The sequence below is a fragment of the Lactuca sativa genome, chromosome 1 (genome assembly GCF_002870075.4).
Source record: "Lactuca sativa cultivar Salinas chromosome 1, Lsat_Salinas_v11, whole genome shotgun sequence".
Taxonomy (NCBI): Eukaryota; Viridiplantae; Streptophyta; class Magnoliopsida; order Asterales; family Asteraceae; genus Lactuca; species Lactuca sativa.
In genome coordinates this window covers 23,110,524-23,131,419 of record NC_056623.2, presented here as the reverse complement: position 1 = coordinate 23,131,419, position 20,896 = coordinate 23,110,524, and the positions used below count along the sequence as shown (strand labels likewise).

Below are 20,896 nucleotides of genomic sequence, written 5' to 3'. Positions count from 1 at the left end.
ATTTTGAGTGAAAAGTGAGGTACATGTTAAAAAAAAGAGAAAGAGAATTGCAAGAAAATTTTGAAGAATTTTGGAGCAATTAAAGTGAAGATCAAAATATCAAAATTCCAAGAGTTCAAAAATTGAAGATACCAAAAATCAAACAACAAGGTGGTGAATTCAAAGAAATCAAAGATCAAATGCCAAAGAAATGAAGAATTCCAAAGAGCTCCAATGTGGTATCATAAATTGTAATTCTAGATTATATATGCTTGGGTTGCTCAACCAAAAATATCTTGAGGATAGGAGGTTTTCTGCGGATGGATTTGGAGGGATGCATAAAATGAGCATTGTTCGGGATAAGTGGGCGAATGTTTATGAGGATTGTGAGTATTTGGAGTATGGGAGGTTGTTAGGAAAATTTTAGACACAAATGCATGCGTTGCGGTCTTGGCATAATGGTTGGGTTAGATTGGAGTTGTCATATGTGATTCTAATGTGTTAAAATTCAGTTTTGCTTGGGGGCAAGCAAAAGTCAAGTGTGGGGTATTTTGATATTTGCATATTTAGCCTCAGAATAAGTATAGATTTTTATCGTTTATTAGCTAATTCATTGAATATCATGGACAAAAGGTACTTAAAAGTGTTTGAATTGTATTTTCAGTCCAAAAGTGAAGCTCGGAAGCAAAACGAAGCAGGAGAAGCGATTTGGAGCTTAGGAATTGAACAAAGAAGAAAATCACCAAAAACAACACTTACTCGGCGAGTAGGGACGACTACTCGGCGAGTCCAACCGAAGATTCGAGAAGATAAAGACTCCGAGACTTATCGAATACGGGAATTAAGAGATAGACTCGGCGATTCGGCAATGGACTCGACGAGTCGGTTCGCATCTATAAAGATAACTTCTCAGATCGACATTCGACATTCTGGAACCCCTCTAGAGAGAATAGTTGCGATTGAAGAGCCAGAAGAACCCTAGAGAACGAAGATACAACCTAGAATCCAATTCCGAAGGAGATTTGAGGCAAATTCTCATCATTCTACTTAATCTTTTGTTTTCCATTATGGCTAGACAATTAGAATTCGTTTTGTAGCTGTTAATTACCTCAATCATGAGCTAAAACTCTTAAACTTCTGTTTGGGGATACAATATTGATACTATGGTTTGATTTATGGTAGGATTAATTCAATGTTGGTGATTTTGTTGATTTTAGCTTGTTAAAGAACCTTGTGTGTGAATAATAACTATTTTTCTGTTAATAGGAAGATAATTAAATAGTATGAACATCTTTTAATTGTCAACCTCATATGCTTATGTGACCACTTCATCATATGACTAGGATTAATGAACATGAAACTAGAATTAATAAGAAAAATAGGTAAATTCATGTATGAGCTTGTGATGACCATCAACAAGAAGTTAACTAAAGGACCAAATTAGTTAGTTGTTACAAGTCTAAATTGACCCGAACAAATAACCTAGTCAACTAAATTAAATTAGACAACTGATCACTGTTTGAGTTAGTTTGTTCTCTAAGGATTAGTGCAGTGAATGTGAATCTAATCACTTGAATCGGTAACCAATAGAAGAATTAATCCATTGCACAATTACCATAATATCAACCATAGGATCAATTGAGTTGAACTAAACAGAAGTCCTTCCCATTATTGAATCTAGTTAATTCTTTGCTTTTCTACTTTTTAGTTTAAGTGATAGTTAGTAAGTTTCTAGTCTTGTAAAACTAGAGAAAACCCATACTTATTAATTAATTTAGATAAAATAGTTTTTAGTTTTAATTTACCGTTCCCTGTGTTCGATACCCTACTTATTTAGCTATACCACAATTGATAGGTCCACTGCCTTTGTGTGTTCATTTTATAATTAAAAGTAGGTTTAAAACTAAGTTGTTTTACACACATCAACTAGTTATGTGTAATACACCCTAGATCACATATTTTTCCCTTATGAACTATATATCTCGAAATATCTTTCATTTTTGGCACATATTTACCACATATACACATGAAATCACACATAGCACACACATACAACTAGATCTACACATTTTACTTGTATTCTCCCCCATAAAACATATGAAAACCAAAAATAAAGGGGTATGAACTCACCTTGAGGTTTGGATTTGGTTTTGATGAAGATTTGAGAGAAGATTTCGGCCCTAGCAACTTCTTGAGGGAGTTTTCGAACTTAGATGGTTCTAGGGAGTTAGATCATGAATTTGCATGAGTTAAGATGAGATGTTTGATGAAATATAGAAGTTAAGCCATGGATCCAAGTAAAGACTTACCAATAATGATGATATTAATTGGTAAACTCCTTGAAGTCACACACCAATGCTCGAAAATTTGGAGAAAAGGGAAGAGTTCTTGAGAGTTTTTCTTGTAAGAGTTTGATCAAAATGAAAATGGTGGTGGTGTGTGGTGCTCTCGGCCGTATATATGGAGAGGGGGGGGGGGGGAAATGAGCTTTCCTTGATACATGAAACCATGCATGGATACATGGAAGATATTACTTAGAGATATGTTGGATAAGCATGAGGTGTCAACATAAAAGTCAACTCTCTTAAGCTCCTTCTCTTTTGTCTTTTTTTTCCACTTGGGCCTAGAATTAGAGAAAAGAGAAGAGAGTTTTGGGCCTTTTGCTTAAATCCATATTGTGGGCCCAATTTGATGATTTTTCGGCCCATTGGGCTCCCATGATGGTTTACGGCCCAATTTGTCAAAAATAATGGGCTTCATAGTCCATTAAAGTTAATTAGGTTAGTTATGGCCCAATAAGGCCCATTAGGGTATTTTATTTCATTCTAGGCCCAATATGGCCCAAAATGTTAAAATAAATGGAAGTGGGTCCAATTAGAGCCCATTTAAGAGTTCTAAGCCCAAAATAGTCAAATTGGAAGCTTATTGGCCCATTAGGCCCAATAAGGAAATCCTAGTCCATAATGGACTTAAACCGGGATTTCTAGGGTTTCCAATTCTTTGTTGACTATTTGAAGTGCTTGCATAGAGCGTTTGATGGAAAATTTGTTGTTATTGAATAAGCATCATACGTGCTTTCACATTTTTGGTTCACAAATGTTATCATTGTTGTTGTTACATGTTATAGAATTCCTAGTTTTGACAAAGACAACCAACCCAACCAGAGATCTAACTAATTTAAGACCTCTAAACCCATAAAGTCGTTGGCTTGAAGCCATTGCATGACAAGGAAAGGCTCAAAGCATCACTTCATCCATTCTGACCTACTTTACTCATGCATGAGCCAAAGGGGAAGATCAAGCAAGCATTTTTATGAATCTAAATGTCCTAATATGCATGAAATGACAGCTAAAACCTTATGGAGAGTCCCAAACTCATAAAGGTCCAAACTTGGGGACTTTTAGCTCATAAATCTTAAACTAAAGAGATCTTAAAGAACATTTGCCAAGGTATAGACTTTATAACTGAAAATAATGCACAAAGATGGGAAGTTTCTGTATCTTTAATCTTGCTAGCACCTTTTTCTTCTTCTTTAACCTCCTTCTTCCATTATAAAAGCCAAGAATGCTCAAAACTTGCAATATCACACAAGCAACTCACACGATATTAGGGTTTATGAGAGGGTTGGAGGCTGATAAGGGTGGCCAGAAATGAAGTCATGATGTTCTTTAAATAGGGGCAACCCTTAAAATTAGGGTTTAACGTTTGGGTTAGTACACCCGACGTACCGCATGTACGCCCAACGTACTAGCTGGCCATCCGCGTTCATAAACACTGCATAAGTATGTTGCGCGTACTCATATGTACTCCCCGCGCATAACCACTGTTGCAAATCCTTTTTCTTCTTGGGACCAAATGTGCCACTTTTGATAAATATTCAAGAAATGATAATATATACCTTATTTCGAGATGTTACAAGTCTCCCCCACTAGAATCAGACTTCGCCATCGAAGTCATTCTATGGAAACAGATCAGGATATTGTTCACACATCTCGGACTCAGGTTCCCACGTCCACTCTGAAACCCTACGGTGATGCCACCGAACTTTGACGAAGTTCACAACCTTGTTCCTAAAGGTTTTCACTTAACTCTTCTGGCGGCTTTACTCTGTCAATAATCTCTGTTAAACCTGTCGTATAAGCTCAGTCGTCTTGAGCACGACCTCCTTGATCCTTATGACCCTATGCCATACCTCACCCCAACAAATAGGAGTCTAAATCTTCGACCATAAAGGAGCTCGAACGGGGGCATACTGATACTGGCATGATGGTTGTTGTTATACGAGAACTAAGCTAACGGAAGATAGGAGTCCCAACTCCCTCCATGTGACATCCCTAATTTCACTATATATATATATATATATATATATATATATATATATATATATATATATATATATATATATATATATATATATATATATATCGAGAGAGAGAGAGAGAGAGAGAGAGAGTTAGGTTCATATACATCCAACAAATATTGTGTGAATGTAAGGACCAATCACAATTTAAGAAAAAAATAAAATATTAATTAATATGGATATAGTTAACTATAGAAAATAATTAAAGCATTTAATTTCCCCTTAAACGAGGGATATCGATTACATATTAACAAGCGAAATAAAGTCCCCCTTCATTATTTATATGAAAATCAATATTCAATCGGAAAAAGGATACTCATGGTTAAAACTCATACGATAATTACCAAGTATGTATCATATATATTCTTTTCCTTTATTAATTGTTTATATAAAAAAAAATTTATATTTCACTAACGTCAATTGATAAAAGTTACATGAGCCTAAACCATTTTGCCTTTACATAAGTAAGAAAAAAACAAAAGGAATTCAAGAATTAAAATAATAATTTTAGGGATTTTGTTTCTCAGTGTGGTATTTTTTTGTATATTATTTAAGAATCTAATCACATTCTTGTAGAATATGTTTATTTTCTTTTTCTTTTGCACATCTATAATATTGATTTATAATTTGTTTTTAATGCTAAAAGAATGGAGTGTGGAGTGAGAACTAACTTTTGAACATGTCACATATGATTATATTTTTGGGGGTCATGAAAATGTTTTTTTCCTTGCCATTTTAAGAATAGCAACATACTTTAATTTTGCCTCCAATATTTTTTCAATCTATATTACTGTAAATGTTTACATGTAATAGAAGTGTACTCACAAACAAATATTGATAACATCAACATACATTATTTTTTCATATAATAGCAATATATTTTAATTTTGTATTGTAAAAATGCCTCATTTTTTAGTTTGCCACATGGATCAAATCGGCTTGGACGAGACTACTTTTGTTTTGCTGTTAGGTAATGAATGTTCTTGAGCTATTTTGCATCATATAATCTTTCATGTATTTTTTGTGTGTTTTAACTGAATATTTATGTGTTCAGGTTCAGACGTGAAGAGATAAAGATAAAAGACATATGAAAGCTATCAAAAAACAAAGACATATTCTTCAAGAACGATGGAAAAATCTTCAAAAATATAGCATAGAATGTTGTGTGTGTTTTTTAAAAATGTTGTATATCAAAAAACAAAGACATATACTTCAAGAAAGTTTTTGTTATAAAAATAGTTCTTATTTTTATAGTAAATATGCTTCATTATATTGCAATACTAGGTTATAACCCGTGGAAACCACAGGTAAAAGAGGAAAAACAATATTGATAATTAAAATAACAATGAAAAATTAAAAGATTTATAAAATTTTACTAAATTAATAAGATATAAGTTTTTTATCTTTTTTTTTGTGAAAAACTATTATATAGGGACAATATAAGACAATTAACATATTAAAACCGACACTATATATGTAATTTTTTATCTAATTTGTTTTTTTTTTTTTTGTGAAAAAATATTATCTAGGGACAATATAAGACACTTAACATATTAAAACCGACACTATAGATGTAATATTTTGTATAGTAGGGATACGTAATAGTCGGGGAATAATTTGGAGTTTTGTTTGTAGAGACGTTTCAGAAAATTGTTCACCCTTCCAAGAATTAAAACCTTTATAAGTCTGGCTACAAATCAAGTATGAAAAAAAATTTGTGGAGTAACGATTATTCATTGTATCTCCGTGGATTTTGTAATATGAATAGAACACATCGGACAAAGTCAAATACAAAGAGTCACACCAGCAAAAACATATAAATTGGAATGACGGCATTCTAATTACATATTATAACGATTCAACTAAGAAAGATAAACATCAGTAAAAACATAAACGGGAAAACAACTTCCTACATACAGATTAAATGAGATCTAACGAAGTATATAACGAATCGAAGTGATGGGAAGCTTGTTTTCTTCCCTAAAGAAGATTGTGAGAGAAACTGTGTTAAATCAAATACCACAATGGTTAGAAACATATATACCTACAAATAGCATTATAATGATTCCATTTAATTCCAATGAAATTCCATTTAAAACTTATAATAGAATATGAGATTTTTATTAGAAAAATTAATGGAAGTAATAATGATTACCGAATATTTAGGAATTGATATGTATTCAAAATATAGTTTCTTTAAAATGCATTTAAAGGTTACCATGTTAAAACCCTTTAAAATTAATGAAGGTAAGGATGTGTCGTCGAATTTAAATTCAATTTTACAACAGAAAGTGTATTTGGCATTTGTTAAACTTCGTATATGTTTCATAAAACAGAATCCAAATAAGTAAATTTGTAGTGATTATTGACTAAATCTGCAAAAATACGTCCTTTACAACAAATTGTAAGATAACCAAGTGTAAAATAAAATATTAATTATCGGCTAACCAACAACGTCCTACTGAATTTGGGGGCATTTTTTTTCATTGGTTATCTTGCTTTATCAATCATCTTCACTGCCTTCATTTGTTTCTTATTTTATAGTATGTGTGGTAACTCAATTCTCATATGTAACCTATCAAAAAATAATGAATATGATCAGTAGAAGTAAAAATTAAAAAGATTTTTAATACCCTTGGTTAACCATTTCAAAAAAAGAACAAGATTGATGAAAATAATGAACTTACATATCTCATTGAAGGTGTAGCCATGGTTGACAAAAATACCCTTGGCCTTCAAAAAAACTTCAGAACCATTCTAACGCTATTCACATTCTTTTCAATTATAGAGATTGCATGTATAAATGTTCAGATACACATAAAGAGATTACTTGCATTATCTACTAAACAAATCACATTAAATTTCTATTCTATCGACTAAACAAACCACTAATCTAAGCACTAAAGTATCAAAAAACAGCATATAAAATGTTATAATCATGAAAAATAACTGGCAAATACTTCTTTGCCTTAACGTTGTCCTTTGGAAGCATAATTTAATAAATAAATAAATAAATAAAAATCCGTTTATGATATAAGATAACAAATGAAGATTTTTTATATGAAGACATAAAAAAAATATGCAACCGGAAGAAAGTAATCAAAACATATGACATTGTCATTAAATTTGAACCATCAGAACATCCTACATCTTCACATGAGTCCCAAGAACCACCTTGATGTCAACCTAAAGTGATTAACAACTTGTATTGATATTAAAAAAACATAACATCACAGTGATACATAAAGTCCAAAAACTTCAAAAAGATTTCATTAAGGAAAAATAAGGGAACAAAATTACACACAGAAAATATAAAGACAAACATAATTACAATTATGTCCCTGGAGTAGTATACATATAAAAGGATTCTGAATAATACAATAAAGTATATTAAAACATTCAAACAAATAAAACAAAACATAAAGACGGATAAACACACAAACTATATACTCCTGCTGTGAAAATTACCAATATGTCCCTGTACAAAAAATGAGCATTATGTCCCTGAACTGGTTGTTCTAATTACCATTCTACCCTTTGTAACTCGAGAATGATTAATTAACAGCTTAATTGTTGTAAACCAATTCAAGCAGAAACTGACATTCACGAATACACATTGGTAATTTAAGTAGCATCAGTTAAATTGTCACACACACGCATACACATTAAGTAGCAGAAAAATATTCTAAATAATAATACAATAAAGAAGGGGTTAAATCGGTAATTAGTAGAGTCGAATTTGATGGATTGAATTGCAGAGATTGTCTAAATCGGTAATCAAATGGAGAGTCGCCGATCAAAATGGAGAAAAAGTTTCTAATTACCATTCTACCCTTTAGTCATATGGATTGTTTAACATATTAATTCGTGTGGATTGAATTGCAGAGATTCTAATTACCATTCTACCCTTTAGTCCTATGGATTGATTAACATATTAATTCGAATTTGGTGGCTTGAATTGCAGAGTCGCTGATCAAAATGGAGAAATTGATACAAATGGTTTTGAGAATCTTTTTATATGTTTACATAACATGAGAAGCATAAATTGGCATTCATCATTCTGTAGGAAACAGGAGCTTATAAATACACATTGAGAAGCAGAAACTTACCGAATGATTGAAGTCGCTGATTGAATATCCGATAACTGAAGTGTCGATGATGCTTAATTGTTGGAAAGACGATGTTGTAAAAAATGATTCATATCGTATGTTTCAAGTATAAATTGAGCATAATACGATCAAATCGACATAATAATCAAAATTAAATGTAATCGATATGATTGATATGGATACCATAATAAGATGCACTTAATCCGGCATGTAACAAAATTGAGTTAATGTGTACAGCTATTATGAGCAATAAAAATTTAAAGAAAGACAGAGCGTTATATGGATTCCATATTCCATTCGATATCCTTCCATATTCCGTATTCCAAATTCAAAATTTCCATATTTCCATTTGCATATCTAATTCTAATTCTAATGATACATGAAAAGAAGAAGGGGTAAAACCGGAATTTAACATTTGCAGAAAACTGAATTTTTGAGAGGACACATGTACAAAATGGTTTTGTTTATTAGATAGGGAGATATTTTTCTGAAAGAATGATATGTTATTGATGGATGTATGGGGTGTATTCTTTAAGAATATTACTTCTCAACAAATAGTATTCTTTAAGAATGAATAAATAAAAAAACTACTAAATGCAATCGTCTTCTTTACAAATGAAAGAATGAAAATTCTTTAAGAATGAAAGAATCAAAATACCAGTTCATATTTGTTGAATGAAGTCGTATTCTCAAAAAGTCAGATTTATTTTAAATTTATCGAATAAGATGTTATATTTGGTTTAACTTTTATTAATTAATTCTATATAGTTTCCTAAAATGTAAACAAATCTTAAATTCTCTCTCTTTACAATATTACAATATTTCATTTTTTCTGTTACAATTAATTAGGTATAATTATCTAATACATGCTAGTCTATGTTAACAATATGTACTTTAAAATCACAACCATTTATTCTTTTAATCTAGTGGTCTAGATTTTGTCACACATTCACACAATACTTATAATTCACATTTAATCCTAGGGTTAGGATTAAATGTAAACTACAAATATAGTGTGAATGTATAACTAGTTTTGATCCATTAGATTAAAAGAATAAATGGTTATGATCTTATGGTACATATTATTAACATGGGATAACATGTATTATATAAATTTATTTAATTAATTGAAAGAGTTAATTACTCATATTTATTAACAATAGTTATGGAAAGTGAAGATTGTAATGGACGACATTTAAACTAGATTTCAAAAAAATATATTACATTTTTTACATTTTAAATTCACATCCGATTAGTAAACCGTATGCATATTTTTTTTATTTAAAAGTTGGTTATTTTTTGTGCATTCTTTAAGAATATGAGATTTTTGGATACTATAAATTCTTTAAAAATTCCTTCATTCTTTTGGTTTGATTGTGTTGATCATTATGTTTGTACTCTTTAAGAATACGATATAGTACAACATATTAGAAATTCTTTAGGAAATACATCATTCTTTTGGTTTGATTTTGTTGATTCAACTTCTGTAACATGATTAATTTGTTATAATCGAAGAATTCTTTGAGAATTCAAAGATTCTTGAAGAATACAATGTCTAAAACTTTTTCTGTTTCAACTTTTTTCGATCGATATCCATTAACAGTGTCTATAAGTTTAAAGACTTCTTGAAGAATTGAAGAAAAAAAAATATATTTACAGGTCTGTAACATAACAATTTTTTAATACGTGTGAAGAATTTTTAAAGAATTCAAACATTCTTGAATAGTGCTTGAAGAATACCATGTTTAAAACTCTCTCTGTTTCCACTTTCTCCGATCGATAACGGTTGACTAAATTCAAATATTTTCTCATAACATCCTACAAAATTAACAATCACATTCACATCTTTTTAATGTACAAATCTTTATTTCTTTTTTCATAGTCTTAACATCCTACGCTTGACCTTGAAATCTTGTAATGTGGCTGTCAAAACAACTAATATTACTATTTTAAATTAATAGTAAAAAATTCAATCAAATATAAATATGATTTCAAAATAAAAATGGGTGCCAAAACAAAAAACTGCAAAAATATGATAATTATAATTTGACTGATACACACATTTAATGTGTTATCAAATCATGAATTTAATCTAAAATTAAAATTAAATAAAAATAGAGATCAAACATTCTAAGATAAGTAAATTTAACTTATACATCGTTACTATATTTTCTCAAATGATGATTTAGGAGCATAGTCTTGTCGTTGAATGTGAAAAGAAAAAACCCAAAACAAAATTGTTAATCATGAAAACCAAGAAAGTCTAAACGTTAAGAATCAATTGACTTGATTATCAACATAGTATAATAAATTATAGACAAAAAAACATGTGAACTACAAATAATATAACAAATGGCAAAAAAAATTATTTTTGAACAATTGGCAATTCATTAGTAAACAAACTAAATTTTAAGTGAGCAACTCAAGACTAAGTTACATGATATTACTACCGTTAAACATAATTACTTTTCATCACCACAAGGCAATTTTTTTGGAACGCAAAAGCACCCAAGGTAGTTTTTATGTCTCTTTTTAATCCATCACTTTTTTTCATCACCACAACATAATTGAGGGATTTTTTGTGCAAATATTGAGGCATCTTCGTAGAACATTAGATAAAAAGAAGATAAAAAAGAATATATATTGCTGGAAGTGCATTTAGTTGGGGTCTTATGGAGACCATAATTACAGGCAATCACTTATTAGTTACCATACTTCCAGGAAGTTTGTAATAAATAATGATTATTTAATTAATAAATTTACAAAATTATATTTACCAAATGATTGGTCTAAAATTAGCCATACATTCACACAATAATTAAAGGTTTTATATGATCCTAACTCTCTCTCTCTCTCTCTCTCTCTATATATATATATATATATATATATATATATATATATATATATATATATATATATATATATATGGGGATAGGGAATATACATTACAGCCCTACCTAAGCTTAGGTACTAAACCTCTAAAATATGTCGTTTTAACATGCTAAATATACCCGGTTTGGTTTCACTTGGTAAATATATCATTCTCTCTAACATTTCTTTCTTTCATTATCGTTTTATCATCTCCGTTTTCTTTCCTCAATTATCGTTTATTACTTCATCCAAGTGAACATTATTAAACCCTAAACCTAAACCTAAACCCTAAATTTAAACCCAAAACACTAAAGCTAAACCCTAAACCTTAAATCTAAACACTAAACCTTAAACCCTAAACCCTAAACCTTAACCCTAAACACTAAACCCTAAACCCTAAACAAAAACCTAAACCCTAAACCCTAAACCCTAAACTCTAAACCCTATTGTGTCGATCTTGAATTTACATCTTGAAGTATTAATCGTGAATCCATTAACCGTAATCTTTATATAGTAAAACAATGTATTTTCAAGAGGTTTAGTACCTAAGCTTAGGTGGGGCTGTAACGTATATTCCCTTATATATATATATATATATATATATATATATATATATATATATATATATATATATATATATATATATATATATATATATATATAAATCTTGGTAAATTTGGATCTTTGACCAAAAGATGCAAAGCAAAAGCAAGATGTGGTGCAATTGCCAAATAAAACTTAATAATGGAGGATCCTTTTCGGATGAAAGTGGAAGCACACAATAGCCTAATCAGTAATCACATTAAAAAAGGTCAAGACTCAAGAATTCAACCTCAAATATTTTTTTGACTTCCAAGGAAAGTGGAAAGAAAAGCGGACCATCATGACTCATCCCGTCTTCACGTGGCATGATACGCAAAAGCATTTATATTACTCACCCGCCTCAATTTAATGCGACTTAAGTTTTCAATTGTGTCAAATAATAAATATATTCTATATCAATTAATAGCAATGTATTTTGCTGATCCGTACACACAATCTTTTAAAAACTGGTTTTTTAGTTGAACCGGTATGGTGAACGGTTTCTGGTTCAACAGATTTAACCGGTTCGACCGCTGAATAAACCAGTTTTTATAATTTTCATCTTTTTTATTATTTTCCTACACATAAATACATGCACAAATAATAATTTGATGGCCACAAGTGCAAACATTAAAATACATATGAAAACAAGTTGTAGATCAATCTAAATACATTAAAATAACTCATAATCGTAAGTTTTACATCAATTCACATCCATTAAAAAGAAAATAAAGGCCTAGATGAATATATACACATCAAAAAACTTCATAATATTTATCATTTGTTTTTATTAAGAATTTTTTTAATAAATGTGAAAAAATACTAAAGTTTATTATGCAAACAGTTTCATATCTATGTATTTTTATTTAATTTAATCGGTTCAACCGGTTTGATTGAACCAGTTCAACCGGATTTTTGTATAAACCGGTCGGTTCGATACGCTTCAGAAATAGACATAAAACCGGTGATAATTGAATTGCTTCCTTCCCCGGTTGCCAGTCCAACCGGTTCGACCGGCCGGTTCAATCCGGTTTTTAAAACATTGATACACAACAATTTTTCTCCATACACAATAATTGGTGCTTTAAAATGTTGTATTGTATAATTTTTCTCCCTACGAATTACTACCCATTTTACATGTGTTCCTCACTAAAACATCATTAATTTTATACTTTTTTTTAAGATATATTAAATTTATAATTAATAACAACTTAACAAAATAACAAACAGTGGCAGTCTCAAAAAGAAAATACAAAGGTTGCAGAAAACTATTAAGTTTTATCGGCGGATTTACACTAAGTTTATAGTTATTAGACTTTCTGACGGACTCCCAATGGATTACGATTTGTGATGGATTTCCAACGGATTTGTAACTAATTTTTAATTTAATATGTTTGTAGGACGAAATCGTATGGTTAACCGTGTCACCCTAGATCATGAAGTGTATATGTGCTCAGAGATTCTCTTCAATGATCAATGATGTTTTTTTGTTTTATTTTATTAATTATTATTTATAATATTTCAAACTATGTCGTATATATAGATGTGTGTTTGTCTCTCTCTCTCTCTCTCTCTCTCTCTCTCTCTCTCTCTCTTTGTATATATATATATATATATATATATATATATATATATATATATATATATATATATATATATATACTACCTTATAAAAGAAATCTTATTATTTTTATAAATAGAATTAATATAATAATAATATTTTTTAAGACGTTCAAGTCTTTAAGCTTAAAGTACAACCAACTATTAATGTAATAATATTATAATATATCTTACAAATAATAATGCTAGGGATACAAGTATTAAAAACACATTTAAATTAGTATTTCCTTATTTTTAGGGATTGAATTAGTATTTTCATCACTTTTGACCCAACTTGTACTCCTAAAATATCTCTTCTCTGGTATCTGGTGCATTCGAAATCTGAAACACTTCTTTTCGACAAATCGTTTGAAATTTAAAAGCTAATTCAAATTGGAGTTCCCTAATTTTTTTGCATAAAATATAGTTGACTGGAGACTAATTCAAATCTTCATCTCCTTTTCCTCCATGGAATCCACCACCACAATATTTTTTGGTTTTGGCATTGCACTTTTTATTTTTGTGAAACCGATCGATAATAGTGCAAGTGTTCTTAGAAATATAACATGTCTCTGAATGTAACTAATTGCTTGAAAGAAACTATTCGCCGTCGCCGCTTTGCGCGGGCAAACAGCTAGTATATATATATATATATATATATATATATATATATATATATATATATATATATATATATATATATATATATATATATATATATATATACTCAGGTTATTCTATTCTAACTAATTATTATGCGGATATCGTATGCTATGAGAATTACTAAGAGAATAAGTTGTTTAGCAATGCGAATATGTTCAATATTACATAATTATTGTCATTAACACACATTTTCACTAATTAAATCGATTATAAAGTTATTATACACTTATTATTATTCTTCTCATTTCTGTCAGAATGTTTGTCGGAATGTTAATTGGGTCGTATTCTGTCAGCATGAAAATGAGTGAAAAACGATGTATGAGAACAAAAATAAATAATAATTAGCGAGAATACATGAAAATGACGGTATTTTTGTAAGATTGAACGTATTCCCATTGTTTAACAACTTATTCTCTTAGTAATTCTTATAGCATACGATATCCGCATAATAAGTAGTTAGAATACTTGAATCTATATATATATATATATATATATATATATATATATATATATATATATATATATATATATGATCGGGTGAGGACTATTTTTTAGGTGAGGACTCGTGAGGAAACCTTAAAAAAATTGAAATTAAAAAAAAAATAAAAATCATAAAATCAAGCATATTACTATATTGGAGAGAAAAAAATTGAAAAAAAATGGATCATTAAAATTGAACCATGGATCATTTTTATGATCCATGATTCATTTTTTATGATCCATGATTCTGTTTTAATGATCCAATTTTTTTTCCAATTTTTTTTTTCTCACCGATATCATATTATGCTCGATTTTATAATTTGTATTTTTTTTTTCAACTTTTTTAAGGTGTTCTCATTAGTCTCACAGAAAAAAGAATCATCATTGGAACCGCACCTTATATATATATATATATATATATATATATATATATATATATATATATATATATATATATATATATATATATATATACTAGTCGTTTAACCGCGCCAAACGACGGGTGTGAATAGTTTACTACATATAAACAATTACAATAAATTAAAAATGAAAAGTTTGAATTTTTACAAATGTACATGAATACATGATTGATTGTGCATTATTAATCATGTAACAGTTATTTGTAAACTACATTCGATGTATAGACTTCACTATCGTTAAATTGTTTGTTAGGTTCATTAATACTATTGTATTAACAAACATATCACTAAACATTAGTTTCAATTAAGCGATTTGTTTTCGACGTATTTTGATATCGTCGGACATGCTATACGTTTTCAAAAACATGTCATATTATATAAATTACGAAGTGCATCAATATATAGTTTAATTTTTTGAAATCATAAGAACATACAACATATCGAAAAGAATCATAATAATTATTATATATCTAACATGTATATCGTTCTAAAATATAAACATTGACAAATATTAAATTTTTATTGCTGCTCGCATTCGTCGATTAATGTTCAAAATTTTATATTCAATATTTATAATAACATTTAACCAAAAACAAAGACCAAACATATAATTTAAGTGTGTAAATATTAGAAACAATTTATATTTTATACAAATTTAGAGGAAAAAGATATACCAACACCAATTACATATAAAATGAATTTTTAAATATTTTTTTATATGAAATTTAGTTTTTAATTATTTTCTTTAGTGAGTATGTGAAATATGATTTAAAAGGATTGGAAACGTCATTTACAACCTTATCTCTATACATTTTTTTCTCCACACAAAACTAAGTTAATTTTACAAATTAAACATTTCGTAATGAAAATCCACATGCCTTATTATTCATTATTTTTGTAACTAGTTACAGTCATTATTCGGATAATGACTTGAAAGGGTAACGAACTTTCGACTTTTTTCACATTTAGTCACTAAACTTTTTTTCGTTATCTATTTGTTATTGAACTATTGAAACTATTCACATTTTACCCTTATGACCGGCTGTTATTTAGTGACAAATAGATAACGAAAAAAAGTTTAGTGACTAAATATGAACAAAATCGAAAGTTCGTTTCCCTCTAAAAAGTTCAATGATTAAATGTGAACAAACTTCCTCTTGTATTATGTTTTAGCAAATTATTTATTTTTGTTAAATTGTAGCAACATTTGTTGATGAAGAAATCTATGAAATAAAAAAAAAAAAAAAACAAAACCCTGAAAATATATTTAAAAAAAAAAAACGAAACCGAAATAAAAAACCAATGGTTTGACATTTTCCAAAATAAAAAATCAAAATTTTCAATCTAATTTTGGTTTTACAGAAAATGAACCATTTTCACTGATGTGAATTATGACCATTGGTTTGGCATGCAAAATTTGTGACATCCCATGAATACGTAGTTACAACATCGTCTAAACTCGTAATTCATAGTAAAGGGTACGAGTATCATCGCATGAATACGTAGTTACAACATCGCCTGAACTTGTATTTCATCACCTACAGGTTATGGGCATGCTGGTGTTTCCACTGGGTTGTCTAGAATAGTCCGTGGTCGTCGTCTATACTCTGGTAGATGACTACATCGCCACATTGCCGGTTAACGTTATAGTATCTCCTTTTATCCTACATCACCTATTCATCATCATCTATTTACCTAATTATCATCAACTTTCTATCATCACCTATCTCTCATCATTTTATTTCATCACACACCAACTATTTCATCTACCCATGTTTCATCCGCAACATATTTGTAGATATAAAATAAATATACCGTTTAAATCTTTTAAAACATGTATAAAATCGTTCATCCAACATAGACAACAAGTATTCAAATAATATGCACACATAGCACGTAATTTATATAAAATACTTCATATCTATGTGTAAGATGAAAGTAACTACATATACCATAAAAATCCCATAAATGCTTCCTAACTTCAAACCCCAAGGTTTACTTTACTAAAGCTTCATATTCTCGGCTTTCTGGACCTAGAAGGGTCCAGATCTATAACACAAACTTGCAAGAGGGGTTTGAGGCATTCAAAACCCCAAAGATGAAGTGATTCAAGCCCTAACCCCAAAATGGAATCTACACAATAGGGAAGGAAAGGGGTTCATTTTTGTACCTCAGAATGAAGCTCCTTGCTTGAATAACTCAGAACAATAACCTTCCTTGGTCCCTCTTGTTGGAACTCTTCTCCTTTCTTGCAAAATCACACCAAAAAGCTCAAGATAGCTCTTCCTCTCACTCTACACACTCAAGCTCGCTAGGGTTCTCACTTATGGGAAAGGTAGTCGCAATTGAAGGCCATAAGTGCCTTTAAATATGGCTCGAGCCCAAAGATTTAGGGTTTCTGCCAACAGCGCGGACTCGTCGAGTCGCCTCACCGACTCGTCGAGTCCATTCATTAATCCGAGTCATCAGTCGCGACCTTACTCGACGAGTTGAGGCGTCAACTCATTGAGTCTCTGTTCTTAACTCAAAAGAAAAATACTTAAATTATGATACCTAGAAATCCGAATGTTACATTTTGTTTTTTTATTTCATAAAATTCTTCAGCAACAAATGTTGCTACAATTAAACAAAAATAAATAATTTGCTAAAACATAATACAATAGGAAGTTTATTCACATTTAGTCAATGAACTTTTTAGAGGGAAACGAACTTTCGATTTTGTTCACATTTAGTCACTAAACTTTTTTCGTTATCTATTTGCCACTAAACTATTGAAACTGTTCACATTTTACCCTTATGACCGGTAACAGCCAGTCATAAGGGAAAATTTGAACAGTTTCAATAGTTCAATGGCAAATAGATAACGAAAAAAAGTTTAGTGACTAAACGTGAACAAAGTCGAAAGTTCGTTACCCTTTCAAGTCATTATCCTCATTATTTATAATGAACTTGATCTAGTATAATGAAATAATGTACACAACAATATGAACCAGTGTCCCTGCAGCCATAACTATGTTTCCAATATATGTATTTTCAACCATCATTTTTTTAGCTACTATAACCACAACTAACATGAAATGAGAAATATGAATTACTTATGCAACTTAATAAACATGGTGGCAGCACACCAATCTGTCAATATTGTAACAATTAAACATGAAATAGACATACTTGGTACATTTCAAGGTTTCCAAATATACGTATACAAAACAACTTTTTGGCTGTCAAAGTAGATAATAATTTGGTTCATCTGGTACATACACATACACATAAATATTTCATAGTTTCATTAAATAAAAATCGCTTGCTAATTACAAAACAAAAAAGAAAAATTGTAGATTAAGGACATATACATACACAAAGATTTCAAGTCGTTTAACTGCAATTGCATCTTAACCCTTTGTCTTTAACATATATTATTTATACATGGGTTACTGTAAAGTGTAAACAGAGATTATTTATAGTATTACAGAACTCACCTCCTTTTGTGTTGTCTCTTGGGCATTACTACAAGCACATTATATGCCTAACTGGTGTATAAAAAATAAGCATGTCCTTTTTCATGTAAATCTGAAATATGTTTACACAGTTGATCATTTTACATATAATCAAACAAAAACATGAACACAAATGTTATTAGCTCTTGAAATCAAACTATTTACAACTTAAATAATGAATGTTACATTAGATAATACGGTAAATAAGTGGAAGGTTACCGATAAAAGTAGATACCGCCGCTTGATACTTCCAACTCCTCGATGTCATATTAACAAGGAAGCACAGTTTAAATGGTGAAGATCAGTGAAAACATTCAAAACCAATGAAATGTCACATATACAAAAAAAACAATGAAAGAACACATAAAACAAAAATACAAAGTAGTAAAAAAAATACATTAAAAATATATATTGAAGGAGTAATTAAGCAAACACAAACATTGAGTTATATAGCCTAAAGGCAAGTGGAGATGGAAACATGTCTGCATGTTGATCTTGCAAAGAAGTTGCCATGACGTTTATCTATTGCACCTGGCCATCCATGTGGCTTTGGACTTTTGGAGCCATTTTTCTTTTATATTTAGTTAACAAACGACTTCATCAAAAAAACACACAACAAAAGTTTATATGATTAGAAGCAAAATATCAATTTTAAAAAAATAGTCAAGTGCAAATTACCTGTGTTTACCACCCCAACTTTCATTGAACTAGTCATCATGTATGAAAATTTTTAGGACTGTTGGCACTTGAAATGGCTATTTCTCCTGCTCTTGGTGCTCATTACACACCAAAATTACATGTGATTAACACCCCAACCAAAAAAATTGAAGCTTTTATCAGAAAACAAACAATTTGATGCACTAATAAGATAACCAAGGGAAAAACTAAGAAATATAAGGGCATCAACTGAGCAATAGTAACCAGTAGGGGTAAAATGGTCAACATCGCAAAAGGAAATCCAAACAACATCTATCACAGTAAAATTCCCATGGCAACATAAATCCAACTCCAATATATTGATGTATAAACAAATTATAAAGTTTCATATAATAAAAACAAACTTGTTATGATATTGAAGAAAGATACAACTTGACTCTTTAAATTAAATCGCTCCACCTTCATCAAAGTTTTGAAATTCTATAAATCAAAGAAATACACCACAAAAATCATGTATCAAAATTCTAACTGAACAGATTGAAGGGGTAAATATAGAGAATACATGATTGAATGAGGTCATTTAGCCATGAATTTCATGTATTCAAGACACACACTTATAAACCAAATTATATATATCTCAATTCACACACCTACAAACAAACGAACGGAAGTGGGAATGAGGAGAGTGGTGGTGGTGCAACAACTTTCGTATGAATGAGTGAGAGCTCTAATTCATGTAAATGACACTATCAATAAGTAACTGTATGAATTATGTTCAAAAAACATTTTTTTTTATCTACCCGTATCACCAATTTCAACAAATTTTTGGGAGTAATGATTCGATTCGATTAGAAATGTCTTCCCCTGCATTGAAAAATCCACAAAAAATTGACAGCGTAAACAATGGTTTGATCCATCACCAATTCGATTCAATTAGAAAAAAAAATTAAGAAATATTTTTATGTGATACCTGAAATCAGAGGTTCTTTTTTTTTAGATTGCAAATGGTAAATGAGGAGGTCGATGACATTTAATGATGGTCGTTCGATTTTAGAGAGAGACGACTGATGCGATGGTGGTGCGCTGGTGTAATGTTAATCCGGTGGTGATGATGATTGGTCTGGCGGTGGAGGGTGGTGACTAGTGAATAGGGCCGCTGATGAATGTGTAACACCCAAAGTCAAAGTAGGAAGGCCAAGAAAGTAAAGGAAACCCTAAGTTTAAGGGACGACTCGACGAGTCCAAGGAGAAACTGGGTGAGTCCAAGCGGGATCTGGGTCGAGGAGTAAGTGACCGACTCGGCGAGTCGGCCAAGGAGACTCGGCGAGTCTGGTCTGTACGAGGAAAACCCTAAATTCGGGACTTGGAGCCTATTTAAACGTCTCATTCTCTCCCCTATGGTTCCTTTACTGCCTCTCTCACCCAGAATACGAACCCTAAGTCTCCATTGTTGTGCATTCAAGCTTCCAAGCCATTTTTTTTGGGTGATTTGAAGGAAGAAGAAAGAGGGGAATCATTGAAGCTTCAAGGGTTGGCCTTAGCTCTGGAGTTTGTGGAACCTTTCTGAGTTATTGAAGGTATTAAGTTGTTTCCTTCCTTTAGATCTTCTATGGTTGTGAGATTTGGGGCTTTGTAAGCCATGGTTAGTCATCCATTTGAGTTAGAAGCCGGATCTGGAGT

At 30.3% G+C, this 20,896-nt stretch overlaps 1 long non-coding RNA gene across 1 annotated transcript; it reads right to left on the bottom strand.

The window, feature by feature from the left end:
- Window positions 1-18,276: 18,276 nt before the first annotated feature.
- LOC111876290 (uncharacterized) lies at window positions 18,277-20,455 on the bottom strand. Its single transcript, XR_002844964.3, has 4 exons — window positions 20,187-20,455; window positions 19,238-20,080; window positions 18,779-19,154; window positions 18,277-18,632 (listed from the first exon to the last, which is right to left on the bottom strand). It is a non-coding gene; the product is annotated as an uncharacterized LOC111876290 (long non-coding RNA).
- Between the last annotated feature and the right edge of the window lie 441 nt (window positions 20,456-20,896).